The sequence below is a fragment of the Aquila chrysaetos genome, chromosome 16 (genome assembly GCF_900496995.4).
Source record: "Aquila chrysaetos chrysaetos chromosome 16, bAquChr1.4, whole genome shotgun sequence".
NCBI lineage: Eukaryota > Metazoa > Chordata > Aves > Accipitriformes > Accipitridae > Aquila > Aquila chrysaetos.
In genome coordinates, this window is record NC_044019.1 from 5,356,660 (window position 1) to 5,371,284 (window position 14,625).

Consider the following 14,625-nt stretch of genomic DNA (forward strand, 5'->3'; position numbering starts at 1 on the left):
GTCCCTGGACCCTTGGTGGACCGAGGATCTGGCTGGATTTCGGCACCCTGCTCGGGCCCTGGCGTGTGCCCGCCGGAGCACGGAGCCGGCCTTGCTGCGGCTGAGAGCACCGTTGCTCTCTTGAATCTCTTCATTTAGTTAATGATCCTTTTGTTGAGAGGATTAGGGTTTAGAGGCCTCTGGCAGAGTGTTAATTAAATTAAATCTATGGGTGTTTTGTTGAGTTTTTAAAGCCCACTAGAGGGCTCAGTTGGAGCCCTGTGGATTGGGGCCGGAGGCGCTGGGCTGTGTCCATCCCTTGCAGAAGTTTGCACAAGAAGTTATGTAAGGCTGGAGGAGCCGGACGGACACAGAATCGGACGGGGCCACTCTGCAGTCTCCACACCGCGCTCGCTGCTTCTCCAGCCCAGCTCTGCCCAGGGCTCAGCAGTGCCCGACCCGTGCCGTGCTGCCCTGGGCACCGGTCGGGGCTCTGGAGGCCGTACTCGCTGGAGCTTGGCAGGCACGGGACGCCTGCGTCACCACTTGCTGTATTATCAGCGTTAAGTAATGTTGGGCTAATGTTTTGGTTTTTTTTTAATTTTTTTTTCCTTCCCCACTTGGTGTTTACATTTCTAAGAAGTGGCTCAACGTGAATGTCCGGTTCCACCTTCAGTTCTGGGAAGAGTCAGACACCAAAGTTCGCTTACGTGAACTCTGCTTGCAGTGCTCATGTAAAATACAAGTGTGAGGATTTGGCTTTGTGGCTCGAGGGATTTTTCTGGCAGGTGCATGGGGTTTTTCATGTTTAGCTAGAACTGTCTATTAACCAGTGTCTCTTCTCCTTTCTCTTCTATACACTGCCCCGTGATGGATTTTGGTGCCTTGCCTGCGTGGTTTGCCCGGCTGTCTCATCTCTGGGTAAGTAACTGCTTCATTAGATCAGCGAGAGGAAATAGCCGAAACGAATCACTTGGACTTAAATAATGAACTGACCTGTTTATTGTGTCTTACACTCTGGAGCATTGATTGTTATCAAACAGGAGAATTTATCTTGTGTGTGTGTGACGATTTTGGTTATTGAAAAGCGCTTAATATAGCAATTTCCAGGCCAAATTTATAACATGAAAAAGCCCCCAGCAGTAGTTTTCCTGCCAGCCTGGGCTGCGGAGTGCTGACCTGGTGATAAAAGCACACCAAGTGTCAGCAAGTGAGCAAATGGAAGTGAAAATGTTTTTGGTAGTGGAAAGCAATACTCCCTGTTTCTCCCCAGATGCCCCCTGACAGCTGTTGATGGTAAATCAGTGCCATGGTTGTGTAAGGGACTCTCTGAAGGCCGGAGTGCAGTGCTGGGCTGGCTTGCCCTTTGCAAACCTGCAGATGTGTGGGGCTTTGCAGGGCACGGAGAGGAGCCTGAGGCCCTTCTGGCAGGAGAGGAGGGGAAATGCGTGTCAAGCTTGGAGAAGTGTGGCAGGCACTGATGTTTCTAGCTTCTGTTCAGAGAGATCCTGCTTTGTGTAGGGGGAAAATTGTCCTGGTGGGGTGGATTCTCATGGTTTCCCAGCGGAGGTTTGGTGCCTGCCCCCAAGGCTGGCTGCAAGGTGCTGTTTGTGTATTAAGGCCTCTCAAAATAAGGGGTGTGTGCTCACAGTGGAGGAAAGGAAGGGGTCTCTGCTTGGTAAAACTGGTTCTCTGGATGCAGTGGTGCTTTTGTGTTGAGGTTGCTATCTCTGGAAACTTCAGAAGTTTTTAATTTACTTTTTTTTAAAAAAATTTAAAGTATCTTCCTGCTAAGCTTTCCCATTTCCTGTCCATCACCCCCCCTTCCCCAGTAATATCCTCTTCTCTCCCAGTAACGGAAAAGACTGAGTATTTAGAGTGTGTTCAATGTACTGCCAGTCACTGATGAAAGACTTGAAGGGAAAGCAGAGGAAGGTTCTGGGAACAGATTGCTTTATTCTTAAACTCAGCATTATTATACAATGCCTCACAGTGGAGGGCAGGAGAGATGAATCAAATCCAAGCATAAACCTGTTGTTCTTACGCAGAAGTAAGTGAAGCACTATATTTGGAAGCTGAGCAGCTGTCTCCTGTTCTGAATGAGCTGTTCTTTGCTACCAAATCTCTAAAAGAAGGATCATTAATTACCTAGAGAACCTGCCTTGATCAGAGGTGCTGAGCTTCCATTCCCACCAAACACCCAGCAGTCATTTGAATGCAGAATAAAGCTCCTCCACACAGAAGGTGTAGCTGCGAGAAATGCAGGCTGGCAGCGTGCTGGCTGGGAGCTCGTATTTGGAGCAAAATGCAAGTGCTTACTCGCGTGACTGTTGGAGTGGGTTAGCAAGAGGTGTGTGCACCAGCTATAAACTGTCCAAGGCTGGCCAGGATGTCCCAGACCAGCTGAGCAACAGCAGGATCTTGGTCCTTTGTGCTTGAGCAGACCTTCAGGACAGTCGCCCCTCTGGTTATCGCTGCGTGACAAGTCTCTGGTCAGGGGTGAATTTCTTCCTTGGGGAAAGCTGGTACCCCAAACAACCCCTGGTTTGCTCTCCCCAGAGCAGTCTCACTGTGACTTTTGTTTGCACGAGTGGTCTATTGTCTTTCACGTACTGCACAGAGGGTAGAGAATTGCATTTCAATGGTCCTGCTTATTATAGGCTTTTGGGGTTTTGACCCTGATACGAGATGAAATTTGCTGCTTGCTGAATAGTTGGTATTATTCTTGGTCAGCAAACAAGAAAGCTAAGTGGTACCTTGTTAGCGATGGCAAAGATAAAGGTTGTGTGGTATAGTTTCACTGGATCAGGGACAGCCCTGACCTTCACCCATCAGAGAAAACAGCAGGGTCAGGTTGCCTTTCCATCTTTAAGCGTGGCTTATCTCTTAGGTAAACATAAAATGCACAGGAGCTGTAGTAAGTGAATCTCCTCTCCTGGCTTGATAAGACGGTTGGGGCATCAGTCCTAAAAGTAACACACCAGCAGCTTCCATGGAGGGACGTGCTGTGAGAAGCTGGAGGGCAGAAACCATGAAGAAAAATGCTGAAGATGCAAGTGGAGCCTGTGACGTTTGAGGTTGTGCTCTTGACCTTCAGCTAAGATTCACATATGTTGCCATTATTTGAAGCCTGTCAAGAAATCCGAGGTGAGGTCATGCGTGCTGGCTGAAAAAATGTTCAGAGCTATGTTTGTGGCAAAGGAGCTGGTAGGCACAGTGTGTCTGTTAAAGGGCTGCTGCTGGGCCGTGTCTTTCCATACTTTGGCATCGGTGATGCTGGGAGCCACGTGTTGGCGTAGTTGATCTTAGTTTACCTGTATGTGAAATTGTTTCTTTCTGTCCCTTAATTCATGGGTCACCTAGAGAAGGGCATTGCTTCATGAAGCTGTTGAACAGCAGTTGTGTTGTGAACTCGGGTCTCCCCTTAATTCTTATTCACGTACAGCTCAAAGAGGATGAACAAATAAGGTCTCCTTTTCCACCTTTCAATGAGATTTTCTGCTTTGAACCTCTCCTGGAAATGTGGTAGCAGCGTATCTCTTTCGCTTGTCCCACCCCTTCAGAAGAGACCATCAGAATCCGATGGGGTGTCAAGTTCTAGGGCTGGCTTAGCTTAGTGGTTTCACTTTAGCGCTTTGTAAGGCAGTGAAATAGTTCTCATTGTGGTGTTTAAAATAGCAGTGCTGCCTTCTGAATTACCATCTAATTAAATGAAAGCAAAAACTCAAAAGCAAGTGAGCTTTCTGCATCTCTTGTTGCATAAGAAAAGCTGTTTTAGTTGACCTAAAAACCAACATTGAAAAACAGGCTAAACAGAGATGCTTTCCTCCTAGCTCTGTCGGCAGTTTGTAGCAGTTGCTACTGTTCTTGGAGAGCCATTCATGCAGTGGCAGCTGCAAGCCCTCTTCAAAACAGTTACTCCTTTGAGACTTGCTTCCCTTGTGCTTGATGGTTGGAGGAACCCTGCTGTGGAGACAAATAATTAGAAATAAAAGATGGCAGCTTAATGATTATTAGCTTCTTTCTGATGCAGTCTGCAGTGAATGCAGGGGTAAGATCTGGCTAGTGTGCATCTCAAAGCTGTTGCTGCATCTCTTGCTCAAAAGATTTACTGTGCACACCATGTTAACTTCCAGCCTCTGTGGACCTGCAGAATGCGCTGAACTATTATTATTTATTTCAGTAAGAAACCTTTTTCAGGGAGGATGACTCTTGGCAATTAACTGTGACAATGGCAACAGTTCAGATGAAACATGCTTCCTGCTTTCTCCTCCCTGTCTCTCCATCCATACTCACAGCTTTCCTCTACAACTTCTGATTTCCTCCCCTCTCCCCTCCCCCAGTACTTGGATTCTGCCTATAAATCTGAACCGCTTCGGGTTTTCTTTATAAAATGAGCACGGAAAGATACGACCTTAATTGAAGCCTCAAAATGCCTTATTTTGTAAAGCTCCAGAAAAACTGGCAGCAATGTGATGCTATCCTCTGGGATTTTGTCCTATTGATAGTAATCTTTTTGAAGCTGGTATCCATGACTGCCAGTTTCAAAGGTTAATATACTGCATTTCAACCAAGCTGAGAAGTCTTTTTTAAAATTTGTGATATGGAAATGTGCACCAATTAATCATTGCACACCTGCAGAAATGCCCCTCTCAGCAGCCTTTGGCTGTGATGTATTAGGTTGTGGGATCATCTGTAGAAAGGACTCGGGGTGATGAGTCTGATCCAGTTAGTAGCTTAAGACAAACCCTGCAAGGTCCAAGGAGATAGCAGGTAGGAGAAACAGCACTGAACGAGGTGGTGCAGAGCTTCAACTCTTAATTCTGGAAGAAATTAGGTAGCCTGTGCTCTGTTTAGAAGTTGTATTTGCTCTCCATAGATAAAGTCTCAATTAAATAAATGTTAGGTCTTGCCAGGTGTCCCTCACTGATGTGCAGGTCTAGCCTGCAATAACGAACGGCTGTCAGTTGTCTAGTGCTGGGGTCACAGCTTGGGTGAATTTGCTGCCCAGCCTTTGGATTACAAGTGATGTGTTAGTACAGACTAGAAGGCTCTCCACCAAGTACCTAGCTCTAACTTACTGCTGGGTACCTATCGGTCCTAAATAAACACTGATCTTGAAACTTTCCTTCCCTGAACCAAAGAGCTCTTGAGTAGTTTGAAGCCAAGGGATGCTCTTTGCCTAAATTGAGAGCGTAACAGTATGGAGATAAATCTGTGCTTGAGCAGCCCCTTGTGAAAGCTTCACCTAACCGGTGCCTTTCTGGGGAGAAGCTGCAGTTCAAAAAACACCTGCCTGGTGTTATTTAAATAGACCAGAGCTTCTTCTCGCTGCAGTTTGACTTCTCATCCATGCAAGGAGTAAACCTGCCAGTGACATCCTTTGTTTGGGGTATGGCTCTTCTGCTTCCCTGCCTTAGCACTGGTCCCTAGGTGGCACTAACTGTTATTTTTGGGTTTATTTCAACAAAGGCTGCATAGCTGAGCTTGTCCCCCGCTGAAGTGACAGCTGCGTCTCTGGCCAAGCTGGCTGTTTGTATTTGGTTTAGGAGGCTGGCGCAAGGGCTTGAACTTCCTCCTGCTGCCCAAACAGAAGAGGTTTCCAGCAGCATCTCCTGGAATTTATTAACAAGGGGCAGGGAGTCGAGCGCTCTCTGTGAGCATGCTCCTCTGTTTTTAGTTATGTCTTCTTTTCACTAAGACTGCTAGGGAATGAAAAACTGGTAAATGCTTGAAATAAGGGAGAGCTTGCGACTTGATGGAGGTCAGCATGCTGTTGGGCCGGCTGTCTCTCTTGCGACTGCTCTTTCCATGGTTCAGTCCATTTCTCAGGCTGTTTCTGGAGCTCAGGCTCATGCCACACTGATTCTGCCTTTTCCTGAGCCTGCACTACTTGTATTCACAGCATCGCCTGTGATCTATTCTCCAGGTTTTCTTAAGCACTTTCTAGATCCTTTAAGTGCAGCCACTCATGTGTTTAATACTTCCTACCCATACTTAAGGGGAAGAGTATTTCTCTCTCAACGTAGAAACATTCACTGTATGAAAACTGGATCCTGCAAGCTGAAGCTGACGTCCTCTAATCTTTAAACGGTGCATCCTGGCAGAAATGTGCTTTACGCATCATCTCTAAGCCTTGGAACAAAGCTGGCTTTCCAGGGAGCTGTTCTTCCCTGTACTGGCACACAGCCTGGAGAGAGCTGATGCTCCTCTTCCTCTATTTTATTCCTCTTTCTTCTTGGAACTAGTCTGCTGTGCTGCAAGGCACCGCCTCGACTGAACATCAACTTCATGCAAACCAATGAAACCCATGATGGGAGCTTTTTGCATAAATTAACCAGATTCTGGGTGGGATGAAATTCCTAGGTGTACAGGCTTAGTTGCCCAGCTGTCCCTTCTGCCTTCCCCATCTCCCTAAAAGGCATCTGCATAAGCCAGCCTTGTACTAAAAAGATGTAGTGGCTGGAAAACTGGATTCTTCTGCCCACAAGAAAGAACGTGCGGTTTTAGTTTGGCAACAATGGCCTTCAAAGGGTGCAACTCCTGCTGTTAAAACAACCAACAAAGGAAAACTCTCCAGTAGGAAACCACACAGAAAAGGATAGGAGAAGCAGCTTGGATTTAGCAAAACTGGAGGCTAACTGCCATGATGCCAAGTGGGGTTACAATAGCAAAATCGCTTAGTCTCTTTAACTATGGAGGGTGCTGCTTGGCCCTTTAATAACTGGCTCAACAATGAATCGATTGTTGGTTTTGGAGAGTGCTGTGATGGGCTGGACTAGATTTAATCTTTGGTTAAATACTTGATACAGAGCCAGGTGAGTGTGGATATTCCAGGTGCCTTCACCATGCACACACATGTTGTAGCAAAGTGGTGCAGCGTGTTCTAGTTCTTTGTGAAAATTTCTTGAGTTTGCAATTCAGTCTGTCAGAGGCTTTTTCTGGCAGTGAATTCTGCTGTGCCTGCCACTTTGTGTGCTAAATCGAGGGGTGAGCAAGGGAGAAATGCAGCGTTAGCTGAAGCACCCCTTCCTTCTAGGTAAATCATTTACCTGAAATATTTTTGTTCTAGATCACTGTTTTACAGTAAAACGAATCTTGTGAAGTTGAAGGGAGATTTCCTTTACACCTCATCCTGGCCTTCTGCTCTCAGCCAAATCAGCACTGCTGATGGTGACAGTAAATCTTGGAAGAGGAGCCAAGAGCAGAAGGCCAGTAGCTGGCAAAACTGAGCCACCTGCTCTCCTCCCACCTTGTTTGCTCTTGTGAAATGGCTGCTGCTGCTTTGGAGACTCTCACTTGCTAGCAAAGTGTGTGAACGTGGCATGTAAACTGAATATGCCTATTGTATGTACACATACGTATGTATAATATAGACACAATGAGCTTACTTGGAGCAGTAGTGGATAAATGATTCAGTTGACCAGCTTAATTTCTTTGTTTTCGTAGAACTTGGTGTAATCCTGAGTATTTCTCTTTACCTTAAATCCTGCTTGTTTTGGGGGAGGGAGCACCAATACCAGTGTGATGTACGATTCCTTTGTTTAGATTGGGAATTCCTCATGTAGAGAAGCTCCTCGGGGTGAGGAGAGCTCTGTGCAGTTTATTCTTGTGCCAGTAATGCTCTAGGCACAGTGTTCACCAGCACTGTTGTAAATTGGGAGCCCTGCTTTACAACTAATCCTACCAGTAGCGCATCCTGCAGGGGCCTGCAGAGCACTGGATCACCTTACAAAGGATTTTTTTTTTATGAAGAACTTACTTGAGCTGGATTTAATCTACTGTCTAGATGCTCTTAAAGATGCTAGAGCGTGTACTTCTGAGCTGCTTGCTAGCTGCATGAACATTGAACAGGCAGAGGGTAGGGTTTGGCATCGTTCTCTGTTGTGACCCAGTTGATTTGCACTGCCTGAGTCCATCGGGATCTGAGCGCTCACTGAGTGGCCTTTCAGCTTGCAAGGAACAGCTTCTGCCTTAGAGACCACAAACACATGCCTAAAATGAATATAATTCCTCTCCTTATTCCTATATCCAGCAGTTGAATACCAAGAAATCCTGACTTATTAAAATAATTCTTAGTCTCTAATTGACTCCTATAAAGCGACTTAAACCAGCTATAACTGGGAGAGTTCTTTAAATATTTGCAATCTGGGCTTGGCATGGGGCAAACTGTTCTTATAGTGAAGAATTTAAGAAATTTCCATTACTTCCTATGGGATTTCAGAGGTCAGTTTGGGGCCGTGTAGGAAGGAAAAGGTTAGAAGCTAAGCCAGCGATTTACAGCAGAAGTGTGGTGTTGATGGTGGTATTTCCATATGCAGAAGAGTGTTGGGTTTGGTTTGTTTTTTTTTTCTTTTTTCTTTTTTTCCTCTTTTCTGCTCCCTACAAAAGGATTACTTTGGCTTAGGTTCAAATTGCCCTGCCCCAGAAGAACATTTTCAAGGCACTCTCATGGCACAGACCATGTGCCTTGTTTCATGTCTGATGACTATTGCTCTTAAGTTTCTCCTGCCATTTGAACTCTCGGCCGTTTGTTTGGAGTCTGAAGAGGTAACAGCGTCCTTTGCCCTCGTGCACAGCATGTATGGCAGCTTGCACTAGTGGTCCCTGTGGATAAATGCTTCACCTGGGAAATAACGGCTCAAAATAGAGGAGCTGCTGCTCACTGTACTCAGATGCTGGCAGATGGAGTTGGGGATCATCTGGTGATCTGAGCATGGTGGATGACGTGCTGTGTGGTGTTAAATCACCGTTTTGATGTGAAGTTTTCGTTGCCCTGGTCTCTTCGCCATGTAATCTGCAATCTGCCGTCGGTCAGCGTGTGTGCATGTTATGATGAAGCAGTGTGGTTTTGTTTGCTTGTTTTTCTTAATTGCAAGAAGCTGTTGCCAATCCCTCGCATCCAAAAACTGTGGCTTCTTTGCTTGGTGGTTTTCTCCTTCAGTCCTTTGGACTCGCATTTCTCTTCTGACACAGTCTGTTTTCAGCCGATCGTGGGTGAGCAGTAGCAAAGGCAGCAGTTATTGTGGTGGGCCAGCACCAAACAGCTGAGCTTCCTCCATTCACAGCCTGGGCTATTAAAATGTCTTAATTTAATGCCTTGGGGAGTGAAGTTGGAGCTTCAGGGCATGTTTCAGGGGAACTGCCTGTCCCTGGTGTAGGAGCAGCAACTTACAGCCGCCAGACCTTTCCCAGCCTGTGTCTTTGAATCGAACGTGCTCATCTGAGTCCAAGGAAACCACCAGATAGTCCAGATTTAAGGCAAAAATACCTCTCTTCCCTCCCATTAAGGGCTTTTTTGCCAGCAATCTCAACGCCAAGACAAGAGGGGAGCTGCGCCGTTCTGCGTGTTTTGGCAGAGCCGAGTGTCATAGACATATAGGGGAGAAGGGGTAAATAGCTGTGAGAAGCATGTTAATTTTTCTAGAAAATTGGGTTTGTTTGGCTCCTATTTAGCACAAGTGTCCCTAGTGTGTGAGTGTTCCTTGCTAGGTTGGTACTAGTGAGGGCTTCGGCATGAGCCCAGCCAGGGCGTGTGTCAGCCCAGGGTATTATCAGCTGATGAAGAGGTAGGATGGTTGCTCTTAATGCAAGCAGAATAATGTGCCTGATAGCTTAATTCTCTTTGGGAGGCAAATGGAGATGCCCTGGTGCCCTGTGTCTTTTGGGGTTGTGTAAATATTTGAGAGGGATTTGGTCCCCCCCCGAGCTGGTCAGGCTGGCGTACTGGCAGCAACCTTGCTGGAGCCCCATGAAGTGCTGACAAGAAGCTGGGGAACGTTTTGCTCTGGTGTATGTAGCAGGGAGAGCTGGACAGCTCTAGTTGACAAAAATAACTTCTTGTAATTTGGCTGTAGGTGAGGAAAAGCCTCACCGTGCTGTTACGTGCACAGTTTCAGAGTGGCGCGCAGGTCAGTCTCTGCGCAGTTGGACCGGTGCTCCTGTTTTTGCACGTTCACCAGCACGGCTGTGGGCTTTGCTTGTGGACGAAGCACTCGCCATCTCAATGTGGCTTTATCGGCCCAGCACCCCCTCAACTGAGCCCAGTACCTGTTCGGTTCCTAATGGCCTTGTGTTTAAAAAAAATAAAGAAAACCCCAACGCGCCCCCCGCCCGGTTCTCCCTGCTGAGATGGGCCACAACTTTCTCTGGGAGACAGCGAACTGTATTTAAAAATCTAGGTCACGGCGGGAGGGGAGAGCCGCCCGCTGCCGCTCGGCGTTACGGGCAGGCAGGGCCCCTCCTGCCCCTTTCGTACCGGTTCCGGGCGGTGCCAAATGACCGCGGCTCTTTCCCTCCACACCCCCCACCACCCCCCCCCCCCGGTATCGGCTTAGCGCCGAGCCGGCGGCGGGCGAGGGGGGGCTGCCGGTAATCCTGTCAGTTCAGCCTCCCCCTCCCGGGGTGCGGGGGGTGTTTTTCCGCCGGGCTGAGGGAGGCGGCCGAGGCGGGGCAGGGCCGCGGTCCCTCAGGGCCGCCCGCGGGCGCCGAGCCCCGGCCCTGAGGGAGGGAAACGGCGCGCAGGGGAGGGCGGGGGGGGGGGGGGGAGAGCTCTGAGGGGGCGCGCGCTCCCGCTCCCCCCACCCTCCCCGCCAGCCGCGGTTTTCCCTCAGCCAATAGCGAGGCGGCGCTCGCTCCCCGCCTCCCTGCTCTCGGCCAATGGGAACTTACTACAGTGTTGTGAGTGGGGGCGGGGCCGGAGAAGGTGGGGGGGAGGGTGCAGAGCCGTGGGGCGGGCGGCGGCGGCGGCACTCACCGGAGCGGAGCGGGCTGGGCTGGGCTCGGTGCGGAGCGGAGCGGAGCGACCCCCGAGGTGCCGCACCGGCGGGGCCCGGTGGCGGGGGCGGCCGCGGGCGCGCGCGCGCGCCCTCGGCGGGCGGGTAAGTGCGCGCGGGAGCGCGTGCGTGTGTGCACGGCGAGTGTGTGTGCGCGCGCGCGCGGCGCTGTCTGTGCGCGCATGGGTTTTGCGCGGGGCGCGCGGTGTGCGTGCAAACGGCGTATCGGTGCGTGCCCGCGATCTCGGTGCTGCCGGGGCGTGTATGTATATGTGTGTCTGCGTGTGCGCGGGGTATCTCTGCACGCACACGCTGCGTGTGTTCGTGTGTGCAAGGTGCGTGTGTGTCTGCGCGGCGAGCGCGTGTGCGTGCATGGGTTGTGCGCGCCGTGCTTCTGTGCGCGCAAAGGATTCGCGTGCATGGGGTGCGAGTGTACACGCGTGGTCTGCACAGTGCCCGCGTCGGCTCTGTGCGTGTGTGTGCGCGTGTGCGCGGTGTATCTGGGGTGCGTGGTGTGTGTCCGCTGTGGTCTCTGCACGCATGCATAGCGTGGGTGTGTGTATGTGCACGGTGTGTGTGTGTGCACGCAGCGTATCCGCGTGTGCAGAGCGCGGTGTGCGAGCTCTCCGTGGGGGTGCATGTGTCATGGAGAACTGCAAGCCGAGAGGCTGAGGCTCAGCCAGAGACAGGTTCTGCAGGAGGCGAGAAACTGCGGGGGGGGAGGATAGCGGGATGAGGGGACGCAACGCAGGGGAGCTGGCACCCAGTGTCACCCCCTTGCTGGGGCAGGGGGTGCCCGGGGCTGCCGGTGACCGAGCCGGGGTCCCCAGCTCTGCCCGGAGTCCATTGTGCAGGAAGAGGAGGAGGAAGGAGACATGGCGGGGAAGAGCTCCGAGCTCTGCAAACTGTCGGGGCCCCGCTCGCCCACCCGCGGGATGAACGCGGGTGCCGTGGTCTGGCGCTGGCCGGGCAAAGGCTCTTTCCAGGCTGTGCATCCCGCTTCCCTCTGAATTTCAGCTCATGAAAACACCTTCGCCTGCTGGGAAGCAATGCTCTTCAGCTAAAAGGATTTTCCGCCGGGGCGTGTTTTTATTTTTTACCTCCAGCAAGGCAACATTTACAACAAAAAAGACTCCAAAGGGCCCGGAATGAGTTAAAATCGCACCTTGACCACATCTGTGAGTGCCGAGTCTGCAAGCGTCCCGAGTGCAGTCGCTTAAGTGTTTCTTGGGGAAAAGGATCTTGCTCGCCCTTTGTGCACCGAGGGGGCTGTATGTGGTTTGGGGGTGCTGCTTTTGGGCAGGGGCTGGCAGCCCTCCCAGCTGTGGGTGCATAAGTGTTTATTTAAGAATTGCCTGTCCAGCTGTAAAGAGAAAATTTCTTAAAGACTGTCCAAATTCTGGGGCAGGTGTTGTGCTAGAAATTGTAGTTCAGTTATAATTCAATTCTCCGTCTTATAATTTAGTTAAGATACTGGTAAAATTAGAGAGAAGCAAAGTAAAATCTTATTTCTGAGCAACAGCACAAAATCAATTTTTGCCTTACCTTGCTCTTTATATTTAGGATTTTAAGGCTTTCCAAACACGCTAGGTTTTGTTTGCCTAAGTTAGGTAGATCTGGAGGAATGGTCCTTCTAATTAATTGATTCTTATTTCACAATTCAGTTACTGAATGTAAAAATAATCCCTGTAAGGTCTCGGTGGGAGGAGAATATGGCCGTATATTGATGGGAGACGTGGAGGGGCTCTGACCTGGCTGCTATCGCCGTTCATCTCTGTGGCGATGTTGTGGAGTGCAATTCCTTCCACAATTAGCTGACTCGCATGTCGCTGCCCCAGGAGCTGCTCCCTTCTCTTGAAAGGTTGCTTTGTGGAGGTGCAATAGCAGTTTTTTTGGTTGGCTGGCACAACTGTATTTTTAATTCATTGAAGGTTTTCCTGCAATGTTGTGGTGGCTGTTATTGGGGATGTACTGCTTGTGGTGTGTGTCAGGTGTCAATGCTTCTAATGCACTTGATGTTTATTTTTTTACATCATGGTGCCAACCTCTGGCATCTTCAGTTATGTTTCTGTGACAATTTTGAGCATTGGGTGTGATTTACAAGGCGGTGGGGTCCTATGTGTATCTCTGCTGACATGGCCTTAATAAAGAAGGTGAGGATTTTCTAGGATTCCCATGGACAAACATAATCTGCTGCAGAAGGTAAATATCAGGATAAACATAGCGCTCCTTACCTTTAAAACTCAATTAGAACCTTATGAAATGGAGATAATGATGATTTTTTTCCTAACATAAATGCATTAATTATTTCCTGTATCAGTTTAGATTAGAAGAATGGGAATTACCTGTGTTTTCCTCTGATCTCACGATTGTAATTTAAAACAAATTCTTATTAGAGGCAAAGCATTTGATGGGAAGGCAGCAGTCTCTCTCTCTCGAGCACTCCTGGCTTGGGCGAGGGGAGGAAGGACACTTCTCAGCCTGTTTCAACACACCGTATGTTCCCAAAGCCTAAAAATGCTTTAGACAATGATACTTCAAATCTACAGCTTCTGTCTCCGGTAATGCGCTGCCAACTGCCCGTGCGCTCTGCATGAGCGGACGCAATATTTTCACTTGACAGCATTTGATTTTCGGAAAGCGGTAAAACACATCTATTCTGATGCCCCATTTACTGCTTGTTGAGCAAATATTTGAATTGATGGGAGGTAGGCTGGTAGGTACGTGGCTTCTCTAGCAAGCAACCACGTTTACAAATTCATTCATTAGCGATCAAAGTGTTGCTGTGCAGGGGTAGCTTGCAGGCTTCCAGCCACGGGGTGTTTGGATGCTCTGTGTGCTTTGATATGTTGATGGGTGGATGATGATGTTGGGAATGTGGCATGTAACATGCTGGAATAAAATTGTATGTACAGAAGTGTTGCTGATGGAAGGCAGTGACTCTGTACTAGGTTTTCACCAGGAGTTACTTAGCATCTCAAAGGAATCTTGGATTTTTGGGGTCAGCAAGTAAACCTCTGGCTCTTCATCCTCGGGGCAGTTCAGTGGAGGTGTTGGCTGCGTGTCCACAGCATCTAGTCAGGAGTTTCTCATCAAACACCTTTCCTTGTGTTCTCTAATGAGGGGTGTTTGATGAGAGCCTCTTCCTTTGGGGGGACCATGACGGTACCCATTCTGCTGCAGAGCGGATTCTTCTTCAGCCTCTTACTGCCACATACCATCTATTTCTTGGAAAAAGCCTGAGAAGTTGGTACTGCTCGGAGATGCTGCGTCCATTGTGGGTGGTGAGAGCTCCGGGCTCTCTCCAGTTGTCGGGGTCAGGGGATTGCCTGCGATAGAGAAACCCGACCGGAGTGGGAGGCAGAGCGGGTGCTTCCCACCCCACTGCGGGTGGAGGTGTGCACAGCTCTGCAGATGGGGAGCTTGAGCTGGGCTGTATTTGTGTGCTGCACTGGGTTAGCGTCTGGACTTGCTCTGCTTGCTGAAGCTGCTTTTACGTTCACGGTAATGAGCAGTGATGAATCAGAGGTGTTGTTTTAATAAGGTAGTCTTTGAGGGGCCTGCAGCAGCCCTGTGGATGCAAATCATTTCCTATTATAAACCTTATTTTGTGCTTTTAAACTCTGCTGCAGATCTACTGGCTTCTTCCTAACTGCGGTTCACCCCCATGCAACTTTTCTGGAGCGTTAAGAAATGGCAGATATTCAGATTGTTCAGAGTCAGAGCTGTGTTTTTTTGCTGTCATGCATGTCTCTGGGGAAGCTCAACGCGAAGCTTTGCATCTCGAGTGGAAATTGCACTCTGGGCTTGGTGATCTTTTGCAATGATTGTTCTGCTTTCTTGGTACTTGGCTTTTGCTGTAATCTTGTGT

General features: G+C 49.1%; 1 protein-coding gene across 2 annotated transcripts in view; it reads left to right on the forward strand.

The window, feature by feature from the left end:
• The first annotated feature begins 721 nt into the window (after nt 1-721).
• EPB41 (erythrocyte membrane protein band 4.1) overlaps nt 722-14,625 on the forward strand; it is an 87,541-nt gene continuing 73,637 nt past the window's right edge. Inside the window, exon 1 of one of the 2 annotated variants that reach the window (XM_030039035.2) lies at nt 722-900. The gene's annotated coding sequence lies outside the window, so the exon portion shown is untranslated. Of the gene's footprint in view, nt 901-10,758; nt 10,860-14,625 lie in introns of those variants that run through there. The other variant, XM_030039034.2, reaches the window with a different exon arrangement.